Raw genomic sequence first — 12,161 nt, 5'->3', positions numbered from 1 at the left:
CCTTCCTTTCCTACTCCCATTGGACATCTGGTCCATCACCATCAGCTCACTCTGCAGGTTGGAAAGGTTTTTTCTTCTGTCCAGTGTAATTTCTTAGCAGGCAGACATATATTCACTTGTTTTTATGTCAATAAGGCACAGTTTATGTTTTTAAGTGTACAGTAATTAGCTGGAAGCATACTGTTATGTGAGGCATCACCAGATGGGGCTTTTACACACAGTCTGCAAAGCTTTTTTTTAAGTGCACATGCAAGCTTTGACTCTGGAGAGAGCACAGTGCAGAGTTGGTTTTGGTTATTCAGGTGTCTGTAGAGGTGGCTTTGGAATCAAAACCAATGAGTGAGCATTAAGATGTTGTTTTTCTTGAGATACGATTAGATTTTGTTACTGAGACAGGACCCAAACTTCAGAATTTGTGTCCTCAGATGTCTCATACACACCAAGAAGCAAGAGGCAGCCAGAGCTTACCAGATAGTTGTTAAAATCTCAGAGAGAAGCTGTTTTCTTCCAGGGTTGTGTTGTGTTCCTGTAGCTTCTTACTGCAGATACAAAGGCAATGAGTCTTCTCATGTTGCAGCTGTAGCCTTGGATGGTTTCTTTGGGCAATTTTGGGAGAAAGGAATAAAAATTATATATGTGATAAATGTGTACCTTAATGCAGAACCAGCTAGAAATTCTAAAGGTGATTAATTAAAAGAAAATTAAGGTGCCATTAAGCAACTGTTCAGGGTAATTTTATACTAGGAAATTTACAGATTCAAACGCAGCACTTTGTAAATATAAGCCATGAGATGAATAGGAAATATTCCCATCTGATGTTTCTTCCATTACTTTTCTTGTAAGCTGGAATTCTGGGTCTGAAATCCCAAATATCTTTGATTCATATTCCCATATTTTATGCTGCAAGCAGAGAGCCTTGGAGTGAGACATTTGATGGGTAACGGAAGACACTGAGAAGATATATAAGAAATGTTCACACCAGGGCCTGTGCCATCAGTTGTGTTCTAAGCTGGAGCAATTATTGTTTGTAGCATATACAGATCCTAAACGACAGAGTGCTTTCCGCAGCCTGTACTCAGGAGCAGGAGATAAGCATAAAAAGCAATAAAGGTAAATGCTGGAGATCTAGAGGGGATATGAATCTCTAGAAAAAGAGGCCTTATGCAATGCAGTGAGCACACAGGCTGCTGCATGGGATCGAGATCTGAATATGGAAACACCTTTGGATGTCTCAGAACTAAGAAAGATATGGTTTATTGGTTAGATGCTTGTAGCCCGTTTCACCCTTGGCCTATTGATTGTGTTGGTGAAGAATATTTGCGTGGGTTGTTTGCTGCATGGGAGAAGTTCAGTTGTCATTGAGGGTCTGTGTCACATGTGGAGCAGTGGATGCTGGTATGTGGGGTCAGTGTGGATGTGCTTTGGGTTGGAGACTTAAGGGGAAGAAAACACAAGGAAAAAGCATAAAACCAACTGTATGCTGGCTTTACTGATCTCTTACGCATTTGTGAGTTGTTCTTGGGGTAGAAGGTCCTATGCCCTCTTAGCCTTTACTTGGACTGATTTGAGAGTGGTTATGTCATCACATATGGTATCACATGAGTGGCATGACCTGCATAAATTGGAGCTGAGCAGTCAGTGGGTGCACCTCCGCTGTGTGCAGTACACCCTCCAGCTCTCATTGCTTGCTAACTTTCCAGAGTTGTGAAGAGAACAGGTTTATTCCCAACCCTGCTCTGAAATGTTCTTTGCAAAGCTCTTATTGCTTTTAATGTGTATTTTCAAACTGCACTGGAAATGAATTTGCAACCTTGGAAATGTGGTGGTCTTTTTATATTTGAATTCTCTTAAGCTGGTAGCAAACATTAGTTGTCAGGATAATTCACCTATTTTGCATGGTTCCCTGAGCAAGTTAACAGTGGTCCCTAAATTCCCCCTAATCTGAGCACAATAACAGTGAAGCCACCATGTGGATATTTTAAACAAGTAAGGCAGAAAAGCTGGGATAGAAGGAACTAATAAGTACACAGCAAAACTGTTCTGCTCTGCGGTGTGTTTGAGGGGGGAAAAAAAGACATAAAAAATAAGAAAAACCCAGAAGAAACAGATGTATCTGCCAGAAGTTAAATACACATCTGTTAAGGATGCTCTTCTCATATTTGGGGTCAGAAAAATATGTACAAATGTAGCACCTTGCTGATTGACAGAAAATCCTCAGTTCTGGCACTGAGAATCTTGTTTTCTTGACAGCACTTTGTTTTAAGGCTAGAGGCAGAAAAATGTCTTATGCTTGTCCTTAAACTGGAAGGCCCTTTGTTCAGGATACTTATACCATTTGCAGATAATGATGTGCATTGCAGTTTCAGCTGTCTGCATATGCATTTTTATGTTTTTTTATGACAGCTCTGCGTACTGAACTAAAAGGCCATTTAGAGCTGTCAGGAAGTGACAAGCATTACCCTTTACATTTACAATTCTGTTAGCTTGCGTTGTCAGGTGGGCTCACCATTCCACCGACATATGATTTTCTTTGAAACCTATGTATGACTTTAATTTAATACAGCAGTCTCCAAAAAAAAAAAAAAGAAGAGAGGAAAAAAAAAGAACCTTATTAAGATTTCCTTTTCCATTTATCTTTTTTTTCCTTTCATGTAGTTCTTTTTTCCTCTCTTTTTCTTTACTGTTTTCTTAAGCAAGAAACAGCAAAAGAGACAAAAGTAGCTGTCTAGGCTAGAATACAGCAGCAAGCTCCTCCAATCCAGCCTGTGATGTTACACAGAAAAAAGTTGATTTTTTTTAGTCCATTGACTTATGGGGAAAAAAAAAAAAAAGATGCTACCAGCATATGCTAAATATTGAACCAGCTTCTGAAAATGGAAATATCAGAATACCTGTGGGTTACAAACATGACATGAACTACAATACATGTATATGTTTTTCTCTTAGCTGGCAATTTAGCGTTCTAGCTGAGACCAAATTCCTTCCCCAGTGGTCAGTTCTGAATGCAGTTACTCCTGGTGAACCATCCCTCAGTCTTTGCACTGTTGGTTCAAGCTGTGTTCTACTAAATGCTCTGTTGCTTATCTTCAAAAGTCCCATTTAGTTTCCAAAACGTCCCACAACAGTTCCAAAGTCTGTTAATATTGTTCCAAGTTGAAGCTGGTTTATTGACTTCACTAACAAGGTTCCGTCTGAGAAGTCGTCCCACTCTTGAATGCACTGACTGTCTGAACTGAGCGTACAGTCTTGAGTAGATGTACACTCAAAGCAAGGGAGGGAAATGGAGACTGAGCAGTGGGGAAAGTTCATCTTTATTCTCAGCAGGAGAGAAAATGGTTAGGATTATACTAGTGACAATCAAAGCAACAACTTCCATGCAAACAGATTTTTGGCTGTATTTTTTATATGGTGATGATACGGGTGTATTATTTAACTGCTGACAGTATGTTCAGCCTCTCACAGACCCCAGCAGAAGATGCATCTCCAAAGAGCTCATAGTCTGGACATCAGGGACTGTTCCAGTCCCTCTCCTTGGATTGTGCAGGTTGTGACTGCAATTGAGGATGGATCTTGATTGACTCACCCCACTTCAGATAGAGTCATTGGTGTTGTATGGCTGGAAGGAATGGGTAATAGTAAAAATAACATGAACGTTTTTCCTGGTAGGATTTCAATTTGCCTGTTACATTTGTCCCAAATTATTATTTTTTAATTGCCAGCTTGAATGGCAGAGTCATTAGCTCAGCAAATCTGTTTGTTATTGGTAGGTAGTGTAGAGAGATCTGTATGGATAGTTTCGTAGTTCAAGAAGGCATCATAATAATTAAAGATCAGAGCACAGCGTGCTTTGGAGTAAAATAACATGTGGCTAAATGCTGAGGCAACTTTGACACTGAATTCCTTTCCTGTCAGTGCATAAAGGCAAACCCTAAACATTATTTTTAAGCAGCTGTTTTTATGCATACTTGCTGACACATCTGAATCCTTGTTTCTATACTTCCTAAGCTCTTCATCTGTCTTGAATATATGCTACAGACGTGTTGCATACCCGTGCAGACACAGACTCACTGGGGTCATCTCTGCCTGCAAGCTACCCTCCCTTTCAGCTGGGAACCTCCACTTTACAATACCCAAAGGCATTTTAGTTTTTCCTCTTGAAGTTTGTGAGTGCACATTCATCTGGGGAATCTGAGTAGGTGACTTGATTGTGATTCACCTTAAGTGAGTGATAGTATCTTGGCTTCAGTGGAAGAAAGCCAGGTCATTCATGTCTGAAGAATGAAAACAGAAAAAAGTATTCACTAACTTTATTGAGATGGGGATTGGCGATGTGATGTACTGGAAGAAATGCCCCAAGGGGGTTCACATAGGGAGTGATGATAAAGACTATTTTATAGTACATCGTCAAAGGATTGTGGTCTAAGTGTTTGTGACCCCAGCTCAGAGCTGTTGTGAAACTCCCATCAGTCTGCACTGAGATCCCCCGCAAACTCTCCATTGAAAGTTTCCAGCTCAGGACTCTTAACTCAGACCCTCCTTATAAGAAGAGGCAAGAACTCTTCGCACTGTCTTCTCCTGCTCATGCCCGAGCCTGGGACTTGCTGTCCTTAAGGAAAGGGGGAAAACTCCTATGTATACTTCTTCTCCTTTGTCACTAACACTTTGTCCTCACCTGTAATACTCTGCAGAGACCCATTACATTATCCCAACATAGACATTTTCCATTAACTGTCTTTACAAGGTTTTCTTACTCTCTTCATCGACATCCTGACTTCATATGAAATTTAAGCTTATTCAAGGTAAAGACATAGAGGCTGAATGTTCACATAATCCTGTGTCTGCAGATGAACATGTAAAGTATAGACAAATATTTGTCTCTTTGATGCAGCCTTTGAATGTGGTCCAGATTCTGTCTTTACAGATGTCCACTCCTCAAGGCCACAAAGAATTTAGCAGTGTTTTTCTACATCCTGTATTTTGTTATCCATTTTCATGCAGATAATTCATAAAGTTGCATTTATTTATGTTATTTTCAAGAGATACTTAGCTAGTCTAGTCCTTGCCAAAGTCCAGAAGTCATTAAACCCTTTTTATTCACTGTATTTTACTCTGGAGACTGGAAGTTCCATATTAGATCTTCCTTCACTCACAGTTCTCTAAAATTACCACAGAAGTGTGACCTCAAGGCGTATTTTCAGCAGTGCTTTAGCCATCCTTCCCTCCTAGTAGATGTCCAAGCTTCAGAGTAACTTTTCTAGTTGAAGCTTTTATTTCTGAGAAGTGGTTTGGAGTTAAAGCATTCCCCAGTACTTTCTTAGATGTTTTAATAAGGTCTTGAAGATGTGACCTACTACCATGCAACAGGTCACAGAGAAGCACAAGAACTGCTGTGCAGCTCGCTCTGTGAGGAAAGGAAAGAGGGGGTGGCAAGAACAGCTTTAGCTTGAGAATCCTCCTGAAGCCACTGCCAGGCAGGCTAACCAACTTCAAACTGCAAATGGTTCAACTTGTTGAAGATATCTTCGAAACAGGAGCAAGACTGAAATCATTTCATCCAAGTAAAAGCTGAAGTACTGCTGAACCACCAAAGAGATTGGTTAAGGTTTTCTTTGACTGAGATCTCTGCGGCATCTTAGTTTAGTTATTTCATTTTAACAGCCTGTGCTGGGTTGCACCCATGAACTCACAGTAGACGCTTAAATGGTGGTGATGACTGGATGATCTTTTAGGTCTTTTCCAACCTTGATAATTCTGATGATAGTTGCAAAGAGGTTATTTGATCTTTTCTCTTGGAGATACCAGTTGACTTGCATGAAGTGTGAGGGGATTTCTTGCAGCAAGCCTGAATTATTTATGGCATCTCTATGGGATCATAGAGTTGCCATGGTGGATTAGATGGCTTGTCCATCTAGTTCAGACTCCTGTCTCTTGTGATGAAGGGTTTAAGACGAGACATTTCAGAGGAGGATCCAAGAAACCTGGGATGGCAGCCATGGAATGACCTGCCCATGGGGAAAAGATCTTCCTCTTTTCCTTCCCCTTAGGCAGCTGGTGGGTTGGATATGCCCTGCAGCACGATGGTTTACATCATGTATTCTGATTTAATCCTGTTATTTTTATTTGTTATTTGGATTGCAGAAGCTCCTAGAGGAAGTCACCTGGGTCAGGTCCCCTGATCATAGGATCTGTACAAACACAGGGAAAATGACAGTCACTGCATAATGTCGTTGTCTCATTATCCACATCATCATCTTTACTTATTCATCATTTAAGCTTCCTCTAGAGTTGCTTCAGCAGTTCAGAGAAATTAAATTTGCTCTTTCTCTAAGACTCCTTAAGTCCTGGAGTAGTTGGTTAATCCCTGCAGATTATAGACTTCCTGCACGTCCTACAGTCAGTCAGCCTTGCACTTAGTTTTGTTGCTGAGTTTGGTTACTGCGGCCCCTTTTGCTCAAAACCTATTACTCAGCTGTAATACTATTGATTACCATGTTAACGCCACCACCCAGTAAAAGGTGCTGTAACTTCTTTTTATCTACAGGCATTATCCAAGCAGTCTATAAAAAAAAGGGTCCTTTTGAGAGCTCTGAAATTCTGTTGGGAGATTGTCTGTGGGTGAGGCTTTCTAGAAGGCAGCAGCAATACTACACTGCCAGGTTCTTGAAAGAAAGCCTCTTTCCTAAGGGCCTCTGCATCTGCTTCCAGAACAGGGGTTGCCCTCAGCACATGGTATGCTTGTGCTCCTCTGAATGCCGTAGTGATGTCTAGCAGTGTAAGTTTCTGAACGCGAGCTTTGAGCAGATTAATTTTGCTAGTTAGGCTTGGAGGGTTTTATTTATCTGTTTATTTTTACAGTTGAGCAAAATATTTAATTTTAATGTCAGACCAAACCACAGAAACTGAAATGAAACCTGCTAAACAAACCCCAGCAGATTTTCCCACTTGAGTTTTTATCTTTTACTAGCTGAAGTGAGCTTTTTAAATAAAAAAAGGGGGGAGGAGGGAAGTCGTGTTTAAGAAAAAATATATATATATTTAAAACCACTGAAGTCTTTTGGAAGTTTTCAAGCAGTTCTACCGCATTACAAGGTGTTTTGCTGGGGTTGCTTTCATAAAGGCCTTATTTCTCAGGTGTTTCATCCTGCAGCTTTTGGCATTATGTGTTTTGGCCTCCTGTTGTCCCCGTTCAAGGTTGTGCAATTCTAAGAGGACGTGGTTTTTATTACTTAGATAATATCAGTGCAGAGAGCTGGTGATGCAGCCTCCATCCTCTGCCTTCTCACTGTCAAAGCCTGTTTTGTCAATGGTGGGCACTGGCAACCCCTTATTCTGTGTCAGAATGTGAATTTCAGCTCAACCTGAAAGAAAGAAATTAAACTGGAAACTTTAAATCATAGCAAATAGCATCAAGACCCAAAATATTTTAAGTATGATCAGTGAGGGTAGGATAAGGATAGAAAATAGGGATGGACGCTTGAAGGCTGAAAGATGTGGACTCCTACTGTAGCTGTAGAACTCTTTTTTTAGAGAAAAAGGGGAAGAAAAGCAAAATAACAAAACACAGAAGAAAATCCAACAAAACAGTGGAGCTTTTTCCCTCGTGAAATTGCACCAGTCTGAGCATCAAGCGCACAGACAGCACATGATTATTTTATAAGTTTACACATTAAATGACGTGTCTTTCCACAGCTTGTCAGAGCAATTAGAGTTTCGGGTAAGATGGCTGAAGACCCCTTGATGTTAAAACGAGAGGTTGGCATGGTGCTCACACAGCAACTTTGGAACGTCTCCTTAGGGACTCTCCCCAGGCCGTGTGCGGATGCTCAGCATCACAGTGGCGGGGCTCGGCTCCCAGGGATAATGTGGTCATGGCAGCTTGTGCTCCTGCAGGTCAGTCTGAACTTAGACAGAACAGTGGCTCAACTGCAGTGCTCAAGGTGATGGTGTTCGGCCTCCTGTGTGTGTCATAGGAGCTGAGGCAGCGGAGTAGAGGGAGAATTTGCATTGCCTGACAGCTCTGCTACGCTGTGTTTGGGGACAAATATAGTAAACCTTCATTTGCTTTAGAAGACTTGCTCTATGCATGTGTTCCTGTTTCATTTCTGCCTGCTCATTTTCAAGCACTGTTCTATTTATATCTGCATCTTTTGGGAAGCAGAAAATTGCTTTACTTGGATCTTTCAATCATGATCTTTTCCATATGAGTTGATCTTTGCAGTTTCCCAGGTAAGTCTTCCTGCAGCCGCCGCAACTTCTGTTTGATGTGTTTTGTTGCAAGGAGGGGTCATAGAATCATTCAGGTTGGAAAGACCTCTAAGATCATCAGTCCAACCTCCCGTGTTGTCCACTAAGCTGTGTCCCTAAGTATTACATCTACCCCAGATCTGAAGGCTGATGGCCAAGCACAGCCGCCAGCAGTCTCTGGTCTTGTCCTCTGGAAAACCAGTTGGCATGCTCAGTTTCTTATATAGGATGTTCATGGTGAGTCCCATGCTCACAGATTGCCTGGCTGATGGAGAATAGAGATTTCTGACCTGTGATCTAAGAACTAGCATTGTTTGTTTATACACTGCAGCAGCCTCAGCCCTGGGTGAAATTCAAGGTCCTCCTGTGATAAGGGCCAGGCACACACATTCTGGCAGCTCGATTCACCCCAAAGATCTGCAGCCCAGCAGAGCCGCTGTTGCAGGGCTTGCTGGTGGTCTCAAGAGCACTTGCTGGAGTTCCTCAAAGCTGATTGATCGCACGGTGCTGGCAGGCCTCCTCCTTTCCAGCTGGTAAATGTCATTAAAAGACAGCTATAAATACATTAAATACTTTCCTAATATTAGTTTTCCATGTGATCTGTGGCTGCTGTTGCCACAGGGAAGCTGATCAAGAATGTGAGAGGAGGTGATGTCGGCAGTGATGGGGATGAAGGGAGGGCTGTGCAGCGCCTCCCCATGAGGCTGTGATCCATGTGGGGTGATAACCTGCAAAGTGAGGGAACATTTTATCTATTGGTTCCTACTCATTGATTACTAAAGACAAAAAGCTTGGCTCGGGGTCTCTGCTTGGCAAATTATGTCATTCTTGCTCACAAAAGGGAGAGCTCACAGTACAGTTTCTAAATTAAAGCTGGTGTTTCAAAATTAAAAGCAGACAGGGCAGATGTGCCTAGGAGAAATTTATATCCGTATCTTTTGGGAATCAAATAATTGCTCTGCCAGGGCTTAAAATGAGCTTTTCCTGTGTAGGACTCAATTGTACCTCCACACCTATATAAGCCACATCGAATAACGTGGAATTAAAATGTTACCAGATATTTCCTTAACTTTACCATATGAAAAATGAGGGTAAATGTTGATGAAACCCAGAAATTCCAGGGGTCCAACAACATGATTTAATATTACTCAAGATGATTTTACAAAGCAAGGAGGTAGTTCAGAGTCCAAGTGATCATCCCTGGCTTAATGGGCTGACATGAAAGATACTAAAAGATTGATTAAAACCATCTGAAACTGGAACATACAGTATTACTGATAATTCTTGCGAGGCAGACGGATTTATTTTGGATCCCAGGTACATTACAGTGATGCTATATTGTTTTATAGGAAAACTTGGCCAGAACAGGTCAAAGAAAAATTATTCTTCTCCTCTCTTCCCCCCCAAACAGCCTTTTTATGGAAGATGTTAAAAATGAGGATCTGCTGTTAATTTGCAGAGTTCATAATGGACCCATTTGCTGTTTCAGTTATATTTTTCTTATATCTTCCCCTTTAAGAATAGCCTAGTCAAATTCAGGGTTCATTAGTGAATTGGGACACGTGTGATAAAATACATTAATAAAAAAAAAAAAATCTGAAACATTCGCTAAATTAGGACTTTTTTAATAAGGTCAAGTATATTTGGAAAATGTTTTGCCTACTATAAATGACTTGCTGTATTCTTGGGGAAAAAAAACTGCTTTTTCCTCAAAATTTTACCCACATTCTTGCCTGGATGTGTTATCTGTCAATATCTGAGTGTATAAATAACCAAGTATCATACAGATGCACTGTTGTTAACTCCTGCTGTTAAACTTGCTGTTAGTCGGCTCTCACTACTTGGTCACTGAAGATGACTGCTGGGCTTTTTCAAAGGGGGGATGCTCAAAGAATTTTATCCCAGCTCCCAGCGTGTGTTGGAAATGGATAAAGTGACTTATCAGCAGTAAGCATCCCTGCTGCCCAAACCTGTGCCTTCAGGGCCCTCAGGGACTCCATGATATAGGGTGGCTGCTGGTTGGAAATGGGTCTGGACTACCTTGTTAGCATCCCTCATTACAGACCCCCAGGTGCCTGATCTGCAGGATGAGGCTTTGTCCCTCTCCTTGAGCATGTCTGCATTCATATCCTGTGCTGTGTCGAAGCACATCCTCCAGAAATGTTTTCTTTTAAAGCCTTTTTGAATTTTAAATTTGATTTTATAAATGTTCGGGCTGGTTTTTAATATCCCTCCTTACGTGCTGTGGGGTCTTAGTTGTTCTCAGTCTGAGTGCAGGGGATGGGGAAAAACACGAACACGTTTCAAACACCTCTAAAAGCATAAAATAGTTCCTTCATACAGTGGAGATATCCCAGCTTTAAAGGCTTGGATTGTTCCCGGGGATCTCTTCTTTCCAATAATATAAAGTTTGATAAAATTTCTAGCCCTGCCATTTCATGGGAATTTGAATCATAAATCTGTTCCTGCTTCAGGAGTCAGACTAAATAATCCAGCAATGGGCCCCCAGCCAGTGTGAGCGCTGGAAGGAGAAACGTTACTTTTAAGAGGATGAAAAAAAGGAAATATTTCTCCTGTGGGTTTTCCTTATTATTTTTATTCTATTTTATTTTTAAATAGCAGCTGCATGAATGTGCTGATGGGTTTGGAAAGTTGGCAGTGATGCTGGAGGAAGGGGCTTGTGGGCAGCACACAGGTGTTCCCAGCACCGTCTTGATGGGGTGCAGCCAGGAGGGTTCCCATGGGCAGCCCCGGTGCTATGGAAGCCCAACACCTCTTCCATGGCTCCTGAAGCATGAGGTCCCTGGTGGTGCTGGGACATGAACCTGCCACTGTTGGTGTTTTTTGGGATGGTGCCCATTGGCAGCCTCAGCACAAGAGGTGTCCATGCTCCTGTGCAATAGGAGGTGCCAGGGAAGTGCTAAGGGAGGACAGGAGGGCTGCTTCTGTTTGGTTTAGTTTGTTTGTAATGGCTTTCTATCACTGGGAAAGCTGTCAGTGGGGCTGCTATGAGCACAGGAGCATTACGGTCACTCAGCTATGCAGCACGAGCATCAACAGCTCACACTGGCAGCAGAACAGGCTGCCAAGCCCCAGCATGGAAACCCTGGGGCACCACACCTCCTGTTCCATCTTTCAGTCTAGGAGTGTAGAAATGTCTGACCAGTGTCTGATAGGAAGAATGCACGTGCACTTGGAGTGGGCAGTGAAGCCATGCTAAGCCTTGCAGACTTGAGAAGATGCAGGTACAGCATAGGCAGCAAGGGGAAAATAGCAAAAAAAAACCAAAACACCCCAAACTGTTTCCTAAAACCTCACTGTGTCTGGAAAACACTGAGCTGAGGGCAAACTCAAGCCATAAAGTGGTTGGTGGCAGTTCGTTCATTACCTGGGACACTGAGTCACAACATAAATCACAGCACCCCAGGGGGCCCTCAGGCTGCATTGGGCCCATGGCTGACCCTTGTGCAGTCTGAGATGTGGGGAGCGTAAAGACTGATCAGGGTTTGGTGATTGTGCCCTCCATCTCACAGGGGTGATGGGGAATCTCCAAAACATACGGCCTGGGCTGCAGAAAGGTGATTTTAGATGAGAAAGACTTCTCCAAACTGGTAAGGCCCTGCTGCATTCCTAGTCATGTTAGTTTTGTGTAACAGTATTATTTGCTGTTTGGTCTTCTGGGAGTGCCACTGGTGTCATTAATCAAAACCCCACGTTGCTCACCGATACCAAAGTATCTGCACTGCATCATCAATCATAAATGCAGCAAAGGGTGTGCTCTGGGTATCTAAAGAGAGCGGGAGATAGCACGGTGGGGTGAGGGAACTTCATTATTCAGCAGTCTTTGGTCCATCGCTCACGTTGGGAGCATCTCTACAGCTCTATTTTGGTTGTATCTTGCTTTTAAATCCTTGTAA

At 42.2% G+C, this 12,161-nt stretch overlaps 1 long non-coding RNA gene across 1 annotated transcript in view; it reads left to right on the top strand.

Annotated features, from left to right (window-relative positions):
- LOC140258021 (uncharacterized) overlaps positions 1-11,856 on the top strand; it is a 31,661-nt gene extending 19,805 nt beyond the window's left edge. The window contains exon 3 of the long non-coding RNA XR_011905167.1: positions 11,778-11,856. This is a non-coding gene — a long non-coding RNA (uncharacterized lncRNA). The remainder of the gene's footprint in view (positions 1-11,777) is intronic.
- Positions 11,857-12,161: the final 305 nt, after the last annotated feature.

Source organism: Excalfactoria chinensis, chromosome 13, assembly GCF_039878825.1.
Source record: "Excalfactoria chinensis isolate bCotChi1 chromosome 13, bCotChi1.hap2, whole genome shotgun sequence".
Taxonomy (NCBI): Eukaryota; Metazoa; Chordata; class Aves; order Galliformes; family Phasianidae; genus Excalfactoria; species Excalfactoria chinensis.
The sequence above is the reverse complement of the archived record's forward strand: the minus strand, read 5'-3'. Positions and strand labels throughout refer to the sequence as shown.